We start from the raw sequence: 16168 nt of genomic DNA on the forward strand, positions 1-16168 counted from the left end.
ATGTACACACGTACAGGCATGCACAAACAACTGCCCGCACAAGGTTTCACGGTCATTGTAGTCTTTCTTGGTGTAAACGCACGTATAAACTGGCGTCTTTTTCTCATAAAAGCGAAAATCCTCTTTGGTTAGCGAAAACAGGTACTAATGTAGGCCTTTCATAACAGTGAGTTGTCGTAATATGGGAGACACCTGTACAAGACAGTGGGTTATTTAATTGAGTTTGTTTCAGAATAATTCAAGGAAGCTTGCAGGCCAGAAGGAGATAATCACTTAGCAAATCAATACATGATCTATTAATAAGCTGAAAGGATTATGTACTTAGGGAAGTTAGCTTCCAGCATTAATTGTGGGTACCTAGGTGTCTCCAAGAAGCTTTTAGACTATTTATAATAAAAGGTATCTGAAATAATATCACTTGAGGTCACCCAAGTGGCAAAGAAACTGTATAAATGTAGAGAGCAGTTCAGGCTTTTTAGGAATGGGGTAAACAACATTAAGAGTATGTAAGAAACACGGGGTGAATTAGAGTCCAATTTTCTGCCTTCGATTTCTGCACTGGATGATTGGTTCACCTGTATTGTTGGTATGTCATCTTAGCTTATAGGAACTGTACCTGAGTTTTGGAAATCCTTTGTTTTAGGAATGGTTTGTAATTCAGAAATCTTTTATGAGATATAATCCTCTGTGAATTTTAAATGTGTTTTGAGAATATTGTTTGGATTTAAATGTGTATCATTTAAAATAATGAACTGTGTTTTAAACTGTAGCTGTCAGTATCTTCCCCTTGGGAGGAAGGGGGGACCCACCACTCAAACAGTAGGTATTGGAAGCTAAACCTTGCCCTGGAGAATAAATAGAGATGTGAATTAGTCTTTGAAGATTGGTTAGTTACAGTCTTCCTTTACAGAGTGTACCATAGCTACTTATATTGGATAGGTCTTAAGGTCTTCATTTGAGATTCAAACTTAGCGGCCAGCAAACCCAATTCCATCACAGAGGTAATACAAGCTAAAACAATAACAGAATGCAGAATAAAGTGTAAAAAGTGTGGAGAATGTAAAGAAGAAAAACAATAAGGTGCCAGATCATAACAAGGTAGACAGTAAATCTTATCAGGGAACTATGTTATAGTCTTATAAGAGTAGAGTAGATGCTCTCCGTGGCAACACACACAAAATGCTGGAGGAACTCATCAGGTCAGGGAGCATCTATGGAAAAGGGTAAAAGTCAACATTTCGGGTCGAGATCCTTCATCAGGATTGGAAAGGAAGGGGGAGGGGAGGAAGTTGTACAAAGTGGCAGGTTCTCCTCTTACCTGCCCATCACCTCCCTCTGATGCTCCTCTCCCTTCCCTTTCTTCCATGGTCCTCTGTCCTCCCCCTGTCAGATTCTCCCTTCTCCAGCCCTTCATGCCTTTCACCAAACAATCTCCCAGCTCTTTACTTCACCCCCGCAACCTGGTTTCACCTGTCACCTACCATCTGTAGATGATCATTTCCCTGATGAAAATATGGTGATCGTTGCAATAAAGTACTGAAAATTAGTTTTTAAAATTGCAACTGGTAACCTTTTAATTACTTGTTATTTGTGTTTGGCATGCTTTTCTTAATGCAATCTTATAATAAATAGAATATTCTAATTATCATTCATATTACAAAGATCTTTTAGTTAAAAAAAATTAAAGATTAAATAATTTTATTTACTTACTTGTATTTTTATGCATTATTTATTTACTTTTATTGGGAAACAGAACAGAATAACCCCTTCTGATCCTTCAAGTTGTGTCACCCATCAATCATCCTACTTAACCTTAGCCTAATCGCAGGATAACTTAGTGTCTTTGGAATAAGGGAGGAAACCAGAGCACCCGGAGGAAACCCACTCAGTCACAGGGAGAACTGTTCCCGCTAGATTTACAAACTCACTTTCCGCTCCACATTGACAAATACAGATACAGTACTGTGCACAAATCTTAGGCACCCTAGATATATATATATATCTGCAAGAATTTTGTACAGTACAGTATGACATTAATGAACAATAACTGCAAGATGTGCAGCTACCTCCTGTAGTTTTAATAGTACTTTACTAGCTGTTGATACACAGGGCTTCAAAGCTTTAAAGCTTGGAACTCAGCAGGGTGCTATGATAGCATGTGGGGCTGTCCTTACAATCATCTGGCACACACCATTTGACAAGTTTCCAGCTGTCATTTTAGTTAGGAAAGTGAAAAATCACTGAGACTGGGAATGGAAAAAATAAGGGAACACATTGAATTGCCAAAGCCAAGATTCATTTTACTGCTCTGGAAAGTTTAAACACTTTTCCATTGCGTAAAATACACAATAATATAGAAGTATCTAGTGACTGATGAAGCTGATGGGTACGGGATCATAGGGTTCACAGTAGTCCAGTATATGAAGTGCTTTGAGTTGATTTGTCATAAGAGCAAGCATAAAATAAATATTCTCTTTAGCTTTCTGGACCTGTGTTTTATATCTAAAGTCTCCATGTGGCAAGTTGCAGCTGTTAACTGAACTGCTCAAGAAATAATGACAGAACCATTGTGTCATCAGGCCATTCACTGAAAGAGGCTATTCTGCTTATCCGTTCCACACAGGTTGTTCATACCGCATTCCAGTCCATCCTGCTCCCAACCTCCCTGTGAAGTGTACGAAACATAATGGATACCGCCCAGTCCATCACAGGCAAAACCCTCCCCACCACTTCATGGTGCACTGCCACAATAAAGCAGCATCCACCATCAAAGATGCCCACCATCCTGGCCAGGCTCTCTTCAGGAAGGGGGAAATGGAGCCTTGGGTCCCAAGCAACCAGCTTCAGGAACAGTTAACCATCAGGCTCCTGAACTAGTGTGGATAACTCACTCACCTCAACAATGAACTGGTCTCACAGCTTACAGAACCACTTTCAATGACACTACAACTCACGTTCTCAGTATTATTTAGACAATTTGTCTTACTTTGCACATTAGTTGTTTGTCGATCTTTATGCATAATTTTTCATAAACTCTAGTACAGTCATTGCTGATTTAATTTGACGCAAGCAACACATTTCACTGTGTTTCAATGTACATGTGACAACTAAAGTTAATCCAGAGGTAAGATCTTATTGAAATGGCAACTGAGCAATTCAATTTGAGTTGATTAATTAAAGTTCAAAGCTCCATGTTCAAAGCAAATTTATCATCAAAATACATATAAGTCACCATATATTACCCTGAGATTTATTTTCTTCCAGGCATTCACAGTAAATACAAAAGAGACACAATAGAATCAGTAAAAAACCACACACAAGACAGACAAAAAAAATGTTCAAAGGACAACAAACTGTAAATACAGAAGGCATTAAAAATACAAACATTATATTAAAAGTCTGCAATAAAAGCTAACTTCAATACCCCACAAACTTTCCAAACTTTTATAGAAGTGCTACCTGGTCCACTAATTTTCTTACAGCAACTTCTCCAAATCTGCTTCAGGACCACAGGAATGGAGCTCATCCTTAGTTGCCTTTTAAAATGTTCTGAAAGCCCATTGGGTTGTACTAAGCCATTATAGACACATCACTGCCTTTCCATCAGCAATATGGAATGGGATACCCTCATCTTATAAAAATATATTAATCTCATGGATAATTTAATTCCTTTAGTATATCCAAAAGGGTAGATACACTTTAAATCAGTCTTTGTACAGAAAAATAATGTTTCCTGATTCAACCAATGTGACCTGACTCTAATTTCAGTAGCTTCTCACTAAAGAAGATAATTGATCATATATTAACCAATAAAAATCAATTAAATTCCTTTAGGTTTGTAAACACTTCAGCTGGATTACTCCTCATTCTTCTAAAGACAAGATAATTGTATCAAGTTAAGGCAATCTTTCCTTGTAACTTTAACTCTTTGAGCCTCGGTATCATTCTGCCCTTCTGTCCACCCCACATTCGAAAGCCATTTATCTATCTGAGGTCACAACATCTGAATATAATTGAGTGAATATCAAAATGGAGTGAATTAGGTGTTCTACAGTTATTTGTTCCAAACCAAGTATGAGATGGCAAAGTAGCATACTGGTTAGAGTATCACTTTTCAGCACCAGATGATCACCGATCGGGGTTCAATTCCCACTTCTGCCTGTAAGGAGTTTGTACGTTCTCCTTGCAGCTGCATGGATTTCCTCCGGGTGCTCCGGTTTCCTCCCACATTCCAAAGGTGCTCAGGTCATGGTTGGTTAGTTGTGGGCATGCTACGTTGGTGCTGGAAGCAAGGCAACACTTGTGGGCCACCTAGCACCATACCCGCTGATTTGACTTGCCGCAAGCAGCGCATTTCACTGTATGTGTTGATGTCTCTACTCTGTACTACCCATCATGCCACTGGCGTTTAGGATAGCAATGAAGGACCTCCACTTCTGGTGGTGCTCTGAATCTGAATCTGAATTACCCAAGCAGCATGAGAAAATAAAACCTTGGCTTATAGCGTATGAGTAATTGGAACCTTGGAATAAAAGTTTGGCATATTGAAAGGAATATTCCACAATTTCATCATGTGTAGATTTGTGACAGAAGCTTACGAATGATTCCAATAGCAAATCTACATTCTCACATCATTACTTTCTTCAGATTTTGTATCTCCCCTCCTCTCCAGAATCTGATTTTGTGCTTGCAGATTAAGTGTCCTCAACAGCTTTCATCAATTACAATACAATACGATTCCACGAAGTTAAATGCTTGAAGTTCAAATTAAATTTATTATCAAAGTACAATCATGAGAGGTTCCGTAAGGTTGTTACAGACAGGTGTGGTGGTGGGGAATAACCTCTCACCACCTTTTACAGTAAATGCTCCCAATGGCATACACATCATATAACCTCTGACAACCAAGTCCAGCTCCCGGCCCAACAGAACTGTTTCTACTGATAGGAGAAGGGGCAAAGGTGGATTACTGATTCCTTAAAACCAGTCGCTTCAGGCAGATGGGGCTCGCCAGCCGTGGTTGGCAGCTCATCTAGGAGAAGGAAAACTCTGATCTTGCCTTGCACCTTTCCCACACATGGGAAAGGCTTCAGGAGTAGACGCCAAGGGAAAAATCCAGAGCTGGAGTCCCTAAGGCAGTCCTACACTGTGCTCAACGTTGACAGGCAACTCCTGAAATGCTGCTGGTACCAAACTGAATCAGTCTCTGCCATTCAATCCTTTGGGTTCTTCAGATGCATGGAGAAGGGGAGCTTGCCACATGGGCAACAGCTTTCTCCCCATATCATACCGCCCAGGGTTGTGTATCTAGACAGCTGGGACACAGTATCTGTGGTCAACTCTAACAGACAGAGTCTTCACTCACTCACTCACATCCAACCCTGAGATTAATTTACTTGCGGGCATATTCAATAAATCCATAATAGAATAATAACTATAATGTAATCAATGAAAGATTGCACAAACTTGAGCATTCAACCAGTGTGCAAAAGACAACAAACTGTGCAAATACAGAAAAAATAATAACAATAAATGAGTAATAAATATCAGGAACATGAGATAAAGGGTCTTTGAAAGTGAGTCCATAGATTGTGGGAATATTTCAATGATGGGTGAAGTTATCCCCTCTGGTTCAGGAGCCTGATGGTTGAGGGGAGTTGTTACACTTTACCCTACACTTTGTTACTGTTTTCCTTTGTACGACCTCCATGCACTGAGTAATGATTTTTTCAAAATCAGAATCAGGTTTATTATCAGCAACATATGTTGTGAAATTTATTGTTTTACAGCAGCAGTACAGTGCAATACACAAATTATAATAAAAATACAGTGGCATGCAAAAGTTTGGGCACCCCTGGTCAAAATCTCTGTTACTGTGAATAGTTACGTGAGTAGAAAATGAACTGATCTCCAAAAGTTATAAAGTTAAAGATGAAACTTTCTTTTCAACATTTGTTTTGTATAATTTTAGAGTGAAAAAAAAGGAAAGGAGCACCATGCAAAAGTTTGGGCACCCCAAGAGATTTGAACTCTCAAATAACTTTTACCAAGTTCTCAGACCTTAATTAGCTTGTTAGGGCCATGGCTTGTTCACAATCATCGTTAGGAAAGGCCAGGTGATGCACATTTCAAAGCTTTATAAATACCCTGACTCCTCAAACCTTGTCCCAACAATCAGCAGCTGCATAGAATTCTGGAAAGTAAAATAAATGATGCCCATAAAGCAGGAGAAGGCTATAAGAAGATAGCAAAGTGTTTTCAGGTAGCTGTTTCCTCAGTTCATAATGTAATTAAGAAATGGCAGTTTACAGGAACGGTGGAGGTCAAGTTGAGGTCTGGAAGACCAAGAAAACTTTCTGAGAGAACTGCTCATAAGATTGCTAGAAAGGCAAATCAAAACCCCCGTTTGACTGCAAAAGACCTTCAGGAAGATTCACCACACTCTGTAGTGGTGGTGCACTGTTCTACTGTGCAGTGACACCAGCACAAATACAACCTTCATGGATGAGTCATAAGAAGAAAACCTTTCCTGCATTCTCACCATAAAATTCAGTGTCAGAAGTTTGTAAAGGAACATCTAAACAAGCCTGATGCATTTTGGAAACAAGTCCTGTGGACTGATGAAGTTAAAATAGAACTTTTTGGCCGCAATGAGCAAAGGTATGTTTGGAGAAAAAAGGGTGCAGACTTTCATGAAAAGAACACCTCTCCAACTGTTAAGCACAGGGGTGGATCGATCATGCTTTGGGCTTGTGTTGCAGCCAATGGCATGGGTAACATTTCATTGGTAGAGGAAAGAATGAATTCAATTAAATACCAGCAAATTCTGGAAGCAAACATCACACTGTCTGTAAAAAGGCTGATGAAGAAAAGTGGATGATCCTACAACAGGATAATGACCCTAAACACATCTCAAAATCCACAATGGACTATCTCAAGAGGCGCAAGCTGAAGGTTTTGCCATGGCTCTCACAGTCCCCCGACCTAAACATCATCGAAAATCTGTAGATAGACCTCAAAAGGGTAGTGCATGCAAGACAGCCCAAGAATCTCACAGAACTAGAAACCTTTTGCAAGGAAGAATGGGTGAAAATCCCCCAAACAAGAACTGAAAGACTCTTAGCTGGCTACAGAAAGCGTTTACAAGCTGTGATACTTGCCAAAGGGGGTGTTACTAAGTACTGACCATGCAGGGTGCCCAAACTTTTGCTTTGGGCCCTTTTTTTTTTGTTATTTTGAAACTGTAAAAGATGGAAATAAAAAAAGTAATCTTGCTTAAAATATTAAAGAAACGCATCATCTTTAACGTTATGCCTTTTGGAAATCAGGTCATCTTTTACTCGCTTAGCTAATCACAGTAACAGAGATTTTGACCAGAGGTGCCAAAACTGTATATATTAAAAAATTAAATGTAGAGTAAAAATAGTGAAGTGCCGTTCATGCGTTCACTGGCCATTCAGAAATCTGATGGCGGATGGTAAGAGGCTGTTCCTAAAACATTGAGTGTGTGTCTTTAGGCTCCTGCACCTCCTCCCTGATGGTAGCGATGAAAACAGGGCAAGTTCTGGGTGTATTTTGAAAAACAGCACAGTAAACAGGCCAACAAACCCACACCTCCCACGTGACCAATTAACCTACTAACTCTTTGGAACGTGGGTGGAACTGAAGCACCCAGAGGAAACCCACGCGATCACGAGGAAAATGTACGAGCTCCTTATGGGCAGCAGCAAGAATCAAGCCCAGTTCACTGACACTGTCCATAATGTTGCACTAACCACCACACTACCATGCTGCCCTTTGATTTGTATGAACAGTACACAAGTTTTTCACTGTACTTCTGCACATATGACAATAATAAACCAATTCCAGTTTTATCACTCGGAGACATCATCACAAGAGTAAAATTTCCATGAACCAGTTAGTAACTTGCAAATCATAATTACTAACCCCCACGTGACTAATCATAACCCATACATCTTTGGAATGCAGGAGGAAACTAAAGGGGGGGGGGCCTGAAGGGTCTCAACAGTCCTGGGGAGGATGTTCAACTCCTTACAGGCAGTGGTGGGAATTGAAGTTCAATCGCTGGCACTACAGGTGTTATACAAACAGGTGTACAGGTTTAACTAATAAATATACCGTATATATATTGTAAACCTGCTCATTAATGCAAATATCTAATCAGCCAATCATGTGGCAACAGCTCAATGCATAAAAGCATGCAGACACGGTCAAGAGGCTCAGTTGTTGTTCAGACTGAACATCAGAACGGGAAGAAATATGATCTCAGTGACTTTGACCATGGAGTGATTATTGGTTTGAGCATCTCAGAAACTGCTGAGCTCCTGACATTTTCATGCACAGCAACCTCTAGAGTTTACAGAAAGTGCTGTGAAAAAAGTCCAATGAGCGGTAGTTCTGTGGGTGAAACAGCCTTGTTAAGAGAGGTTAGAGGAGGATGACCAGACTGGTTCAAGCTGACAGGAAGGTGACAGTAACTTAAATAACAGTGGTGTGCAGAAGAGCATCTCTGACTGCACAACATGTAGATCCTTGAAGTGGATAGGCTAAAGCAGCACTCCTGTGGCTGGGTTATTAGGTATAATCCCAATAAAGACATGGAGAGATGTGTGTGTGTGTGTGTGTGTGTGTGTGTGTGTGTGTGTGTGTGTGTGTGTGTGTGTGTGTGTGTGTGTGTGTGTGTGTGTGTGTGTGTGTGAGAGAGAGAGAGAGATGTCAGACAAAAACAAGTCACTTCGCAAGGTCAAAGTGTTCACAATCAAAGTTGATTTTATTGTCATCTGCACAAGTACATATGTGCAAAGGAGCAATGAAAAACTTACATTCCCAAGATAAACATAAATCATACACACACTGAAGAAAGAACATTGATAAATATTTACTCTTCCCCAACAGAACTCTACAAACATGTGTCAAGTTAAAAGTGAATGAAACTAAAAAGAGATAAAAGTAAATCATAAGAATGTGACTTGTACCACAGAGCTGACGATTCTATTGGCTTCAAACCCATCAGGTCTTGGTTAAACAATTATATATGCATCGGCATTAAATAACTAAAGTTACAGAAGATCATCTCTGTCAAACTGAATCACAGGCAAGATTCAGCACAACCAGGAAGAGGTGAAGACAGTGAGTTCTTGTTATCTTTGTGCCTCCTTTATCATGCTAGAAGGAGCTAATAATTATAGACGATCATGGAAACTTTTGGACACACACCAATAAATCTGGATGTAATCACAGACACAAAGGAAACTGCAGATGCTGGAAATCTGGAGCAACACACAGACGGCTGGAGGAACTCAGCAGGTCAGGCAGCATCTATGGATGGAAGTGGACAGTCGATATTTCAGGTTGAGATCCTTCATCAGGACCGGAAAGAAAAAAATGGAGATGGGCAATGTAAAAAGGTTGGGGGAGGAGTGGTGCAAGAGGTGGATCCAGGTGAGGGGCTGATAGGCAGGTGGGGTGAGTGGGACTGATGTAAGAAGCTGGCAGGTGACAGGTGAAAGTGACAAAGGGAAGAAGAAGGTGGAGTCTGATCGGGTAGGATAGTGAACCATGGAATAAAGGAGGTGAGGAGGGAAACCAGGAGGAGGAAGGGTTTGGTAATGGACAGAGGAATGGCTGATGGGAGCCATTGGGTTAAGGGGAGGGGGAGATGGAGACAGAGGGGTGTGGTTACCAGAAGATGGAGAAATCGATTTTGATGCAGGCAGGCAGGAAAAGTTCAAAGTTCAAAATAAATGTTATTATCAGAGTACAACTGCAATTATGTGCTGGGACTGAAGTGAAATATAAGGTGTTGTTTCTCAAACCTGCTGCGAACCTCAACTTGGCCATGCAGGACAGGTTCTCATCACTCTTTGCCCTTTTAAAAATTGTCAAATGAATTAGTAGGAAGCTCTAAATGTGTTGATGCATTGTTTGGCAACATTATGGCAATTAATAGGACATTCATTAGATAGCCACAAAATCCCCTGTGAACATGATGCACCCATTCACTGGAGTGGAGCTACCATCCAACACTGGCTCACGTTCAGCATTTACTACTCCTTCCGCTAGACGTACTCCTGCAGAATTCTTAGATGATTGTTCCCTTGATCAGGTGGAAAGGCTGGTGAGCTCCTGAGATCCCAAGAATGATGCCATCTATATAGGCATCCATTAGTCTCGTGAGACCATGGATTTGCTCCTTGAAAGGTTTCCAGGGCGCAGGCCTGGGCAGGGTTGTATGGGGGGCCGACAGTTGCCCAAGCTGCAAGCCTTCCCCTCGCCACGCCACCGAGGTTGTGCAAGGGAAGGGTACTAGGACCCAAGCAGCTTGGCACCGGTGTCATGGCAGAGCAATGTGTTGTTAAGTGCCCTGCTCAAGGACACAACACGCTGCCTCAGCTGAGGCTCGAACCAGTGACCTTCAGATCACTAGACCAATACCTTATCCACTAGGCCACGCGCCAACACGTGCCACCTAGAGCACAGCTATCTGGCGCTGTGCTCCTGGTAGGGTCACCCATGGCAGGAAGATCATTTGGGAGGTTCCAGACGAAGAATGATCCATCCAAGACCTCGATGGTAAAGCTGGCGGGAGTTGATGTCACATCACAACAGCATGGAAGGTGGAGGAAGGCCGCAGCGGTGGAGGGTCACCAGTCGTTTTGCACTCAATGCCACTGGACTCTGACCCCAATTCGTCAAGGACCATGTGTCTGAGCATCAGCCTCTCTACAATAAACAAAGTCACTCACATACGTTCTCCACTTATGTGGCTCCCAGAATGGCCTCTATAAGCACCTGAAGACCTACCAATAGACAACCTCTTAGAATATCATTCTCAACTCGAGTGATCGTACTAATACTGCCCCTACAAAAGTCCATATTCCAGCACCTCCTATCTTGCACTGTAACTGTTCAACTGATCCTTGTCGAAATAGACGAGGCGATAAACCATAAACACGAGAGATTCTGCAGATGCTGGAATTCCAGAGCAACACGCACAAAATGCTGGAGAAACTCGGCAGGTCAGGCTGCATTTACAGAGAGGAATGAACCAACAGCCAGGCACCGTATTTATGCACAACTGCTGATCTCTAGCAATTAGCCATTAGGTTATTTGGAAGTAATCAACAATTTAATAAGACCATAAGACACAGATGCCGAATTTGACCATTCAGCCCACTGAGTCTGTTCTGCCATTCCATCAAGGCTGAATTATTATGCCTGATCCCCATTCTCCTCCCTTCTCCCTCTGACCTTTGATGCCCTGACTAATCAAGAACCTTTCAGTCTCCACTTTAAATACATTTAATGACTTGGCCTCCACAGCAGTTGGTAAAATGAACTCCACAGATACATCACTAAAGAAATTCCTCCTCATCTCTGTTCTAAAGGGGATGTCCATTAGATGGCAAATGCTGATAATTGAAGTGCTGTGCCTTCACGTTCAATATTACCGGATACCAGGGTAAACACACACAAAATGCTGGAGGAACAGCGGGTTAGGCAGCATCTGTGGAGGGGAATAAACAGTCGACGTTTCAGGATTCCTCCCGAGAACAGGAAAGCTTTTGGGGTCGAAGACTTGACCATGAAATGTTCAGTAAAATGCTGTAATACTAACGGAACAAAGCTAGAGTGCGTTAAAATCAACCCGACCTTCACTACAGATGGAATGACGCCCGTGGTTTGTTTTAAGCCGCAGAGTGTTAATGGCAAGTGGAATCCCCAAGTGACCGCGCGCTCCTGTGTTACAGACAGTTTCAAGTGTTCCTCAGCTCCCTCGCTTTAGGTGTACAATTACAATGGGTGTCCCCACATTGAATGGTTCTGCTGTGTCGGCTTCACAGCTCCATTTGTTATGTTCTGACTGCAATGGTTTACCTGAAAACAGATTCGTGACCGATTTGGGGATTTCTTCCTTGGTCACCGACTACAGGGCGATTGCACTTGCACGCCGGCTTCGAACCGACTCTTCGCAGGGTGATCCTCTCCTTCCGCCAGCAGTTTTCTTCAAACGCTTAGCGTAGCCAACCGGATTAGCAAAACTGACTGAAAGAGACACAATTGATTGAAACGTTATCGATTAAGACCCACGGTGATGCGGCTTATTGTCAGTCATTCTCGTTTATGGACGAACGTACTGGTGTGTGTGTGTGTGTGTGTGTGTGTGTGTGTGTGTGTGTGTGTGTGTGTGTGTGTGTGTGTGTGTGTGTGTGTGTGTGTGTGTGTGTGTGTGTGTGTGTGTGTGTGTGTGTGTGTGTGTGTGTGTGATGTGAGAGTCTTTCTGTGTGTGCGAGTGTGTGTGTGTGTTGGGGAAGAGGGCGGATGTTTCAATTCCCGCGGTTCGTTAACATCAAAGACTTTGCAGTAGCCGCTCAATTACATTCGATTCACCCCCTTCCCCCATATAACCAAACAGCGGGGCATTCTCCCCACGGTGCCAACGGCAATAGACACATCAGCTCAGTGCTGAGAAATCACCAACTCTCAGCTTTCTTACCCTCACAACTTTTTTGTGTCACTTTTTCAGTAGAATAAAATAATTTTATCTACAATTAAAGCATGCGCTCTGCAGCAGCTGGATAAGTCTGGTCTTTTGCGAACAGGCGCCAGGATATATTTTTTTAAGATGCAGTGATCCGGTAGGAAAAAAAGGTAGAAATGAGACTTGAGTTATTTCAGTGTCTAAGCCATTTGTTTTAATTTACAGACTGGGAGAGCACCACTCAGGGTAGCGATAGTTGCTGCAAATTGTCCACGAGAGGGCATCACAAGCCATCTTAAACCCGCCCACCGCAGTCCCTGGACTCGGTTACACCGACTTATTAAAAGGCAGTCACAGTCCTGACATAACAGCGCTCGTAGGGTCCAGCCCGGTTTAGACTCAGTGAATAGCACCGGGGGGGAATCCTGTGAGACTTCCAGTAACGAAGTTTGCACAAAGAAAATTAATGAGCCTCGCATATGCCGTGTTTCTTATTAAAAGTCCTGTCCATTGCTGCCTACAAGACGCTGTTGTGTGCTCTTTTAACGTTGATTTGCATTCTAATGGGAATTTTACCCGCTTTCGCTGATCACTCACCCCCAGTGTTGTCTAAGTGTCAGAAAGACATTGTTGCACAGAATGAGAGGCAGTGGAAGAGACTGGACACGGTTCTGATTTTTTATCACATTCCTCAGATATTAATACGCGCTGGGTTTGATCAGACGCACTGACACCCTATCCGGGAACAAGTGATCATCAGTACATATGCTGCAGGAGTAATGACGCTTTTCTCATCCTAACTGCAGTAACTTCCACCGCCAAACCCTGGCATTCATGGGTGATAAGCTTTCAATTGATTCTAACTCTTGCGACTGAATCACGTTTTCTTTTTTTTCAACCTCCGGGTCTTGCTAATTATGCGTGAGCTCTTGTCTGGAAAAGTTTCCCGAGATAATGCTAAAGAACGTTTCATTGTATAATTTGATACCGTGCCCAGTATCCAGTTGTAATGGCACATTTAATGAGCCTTGGTAAAACTACATTGGATTCAAATTTAAGGGGTGGAGAGGAGGGGGGGTCAAATAAATCCGCCCCACCGTCTTTTGTTCACGGAACCGTTCTCCAATGTGAACTAAATTGATTTATTCCAAACGGATTTCACTTCCACATAATTTATTCTGGTTCTAATTTCCGTTGCCACCAGGAACCGCGTGTGCGCCAACAGAGATAGCTCTTTACCGAGATGAATTTAATACGAGGTGCTTTATTCTCCAGTGCCTCTGAATCGGAGGCGTTTGGCCAAAGTTAAACAATGCAGTTGTAATGAAAGGGGGCATTTTGTCCGACCGCCAGAGCAGTTTGCTGCGAGGGTCTGTTCGACCCCTTGGAAAACTTCTACCAAAGAGGGTTCTCTCCCCTGATTCGACATCCCCGCATCCATCACTGCCGTATTTGCATTTTCCTTCCCCTTCCCCTAGTGACTCGAACAGACTCGATGCTGTCTAGGAACTGTCCTCGCTTCTGCGTCTACCAGACCGCACAAGAAATGGATACACGCTGGAGCACTGAACAATAGTTACCATCCGTCTGAATTCATTCTAAGCTAATATTTTACTAACGGTATATTAGCTTAGAAGAACTGTCCGTTGCAATGCTAGCAATTATTTCGTCCTCCAGTCGTTTCCAGCACACTTGTGCACTGGAAATGACATTAAACAATCGTGAATCTTGAACAATAAATAACTAGGGCACTCGTTAAAGCCCCTATGCATCCGCCCGCCTAAATCGCGCACACCGCATTCGTGCATGCAAACTTGTCCACCTATGCGCGAGTCCAATCAAGCATCCACTCGCACACTCACCTCGTGTACTCGTACGTATTAGCACCGCATACATCAAATGCAGTTCCCCTCACACCCCATAAATCTATTCTTGCACATCGCCCTGCGCTTTGGAACGGAACACACTCAAAAGCGCGCGCGCACACACGGCCCACCTCCTCGCACACACACACACACACACACACACACACACACACACGCCCTCACACTCGGGTCCCCGCCGCACTCTGCACAATACACGCGCTCCTCACTTCCCCTCGTCCATGCTCACCGATTCCTTCTTTACCTTCGCAGCCCGAGTCTTACCTCCTGCAGTCCCTCTACCCCTTCCAATCCTTATCTCTAACACTCCCATCCTTTATCTTGTCATGCACCTATTGTCAAACGCCCATTCAATTCCCATTATCAATTATACCGATTAATTTTTGATCGTACTAGATCACCAGCTAAAATTACCTTAACAGAAAATTCTGTTATACCGATATTCTGTTATAATGGGGTATTCTTACAGAGAATCGACCTTACCTCACTGATGTCGAGTACACGAGGCAGTCCTTATTAAACCTGATTTATAATCCCACAGCCAATATTGCGGTTGTTCCCGTAGAAACCAGTCGTTGGGAAGTCAGGGTCGAACTGAGTCCGGGCTCTTTCCCCGCGGCTCCTCGCGTTACCAGTGCTTAACCGTGGGCAGCCGCGTCTGCCCTCGGCCGGAGGAGAGAAAAGAAGCGAAAATCTAAATTGCTGCAAGTTCAAATGCGGGATTTGACACCTATCATTATTCCGTCAGCATTACAGAGGAGGAGCCCTCACGACTTCGGGGCTGGGTTGCCGGAAAAAAAAAGGACATTTGAGTCTCAGATGAATTACAAAGAGCCAATTGACGAAAAGACTCCCACTACCACATTTAACCCTTAAAAGGACATTGTCTGCGAGATAAAGTCTGCTGTTTCTTAAACGGCTGAGCCACGTCTTTCTACGAAGAGATCTCTTTGATATATCTGATCTCTAATGAACTGCATCTGACCGGTCGCTTCCTCACAGATGTGCTTTAAATGAATGGGGTAGAGAAGGCACCGTTTGTAGCCATTGGTGGTATGTGACAAGGTTGACTGCCCGCAAATAGCTGAGAGTACAGGTAACACAGGATGCTGTTCCTGTTTCTCGGCTTCACTCAGCGCCCTGTGTGGGTTAATGAACAGTTAGTATCAGCCTCTCGCAGCCCCCGCCTCCGACTCTCATCTCGTTCAAAGGAGCCGGTGGTTCCCCGCAGGTACCCAGAGGGCAGAAGGAGACTTGTCGGGTCACTGTCAAACAGTTGGCTTGGCGTGTCCGAACTAAACACTCCCACTTTAATACTGAGCGGTAGAGAAGCTGTCGATATAAAATTGAGATTTATGAAATCGAAAACGCACTATAACTAATAGGAATAATTAGTTAGCCTTTAAAAGCGTTTCCTAAAACTGACTTTCCAACGGTTCTTCTGATATTCCAACTTCCAAGAGCTTGGTGCAAACACTGAGAATGATTTTATAAAGCGGTGAAATGGAGAAAACTATCAACAACTAAATGATTCTGCATGCTCTCTTCTCGCTGCTGCCATCAGGATGAAGGTACAGGAGCCTCAGGTTCCACATTCCCAGGTTCAGGAACTGGGCTCCTGAACCAGCGTGGATAACTTCATTCACCTCAACCTCGAACTGATTCCACAGTCTGTGGACTCACTCACAAGAACTCCGCAACTCATGTTCTCAATATTATTTACTGTTTCGTTATTTATCGGGTTTTTTTTGTATTTGCACAATTGGTCATCTGCTCATTGGTT

At 42.9% G+C, this 16168-nt stretch overlaps 1 protein-coding gene across 3 annotated transcripts in view; it reads right to left on the minus strand.

Annotated features, from left to right (window-relative positions):
* The window catches only part of LOC140739090 (uncharacterized), a 209094-nt gene extending 194003 nt beyond the window's left edge, over nucleotides 1–15091 (minus strand). For 2 of the 3 annotated variants that reach the window (XM_073067055.1, XM_073067038.1), the window contains exons 1-2: nucleotides 14869–15091; nucleotides 11899–12066 (exon numbers count right to left, since the gene is read on the minus strand). The gene's annotated coding sequence lies outside the window, so the exon portion shown is untranslated. Of the gene's footprint in view, nucleotides 1–11898; nucleotides 12067–14364; nucleotides 14497–14868 lie in introns of those variants that run through there. The other variant, XM_073067047.1, reaches the window with a different exon arrangement.
* Between the last annotated feature and the right edge of the window lie 1077 nt (nucleotides 15092–16168).

Source organism: Hemitrygon akajei, chromosome 2 (assembly GCF_048418815.1).
Source record: "Hemitrygon akajei chromosome 2, sHemAka1.3, whole genome shotgun sequence".
NCBI lineage: Eukaryota > Metazoa > Chordata > Chondrichthyes > Myliobatiformes > Dasyatidae > Hemitrygon > Hemitrygon akajei.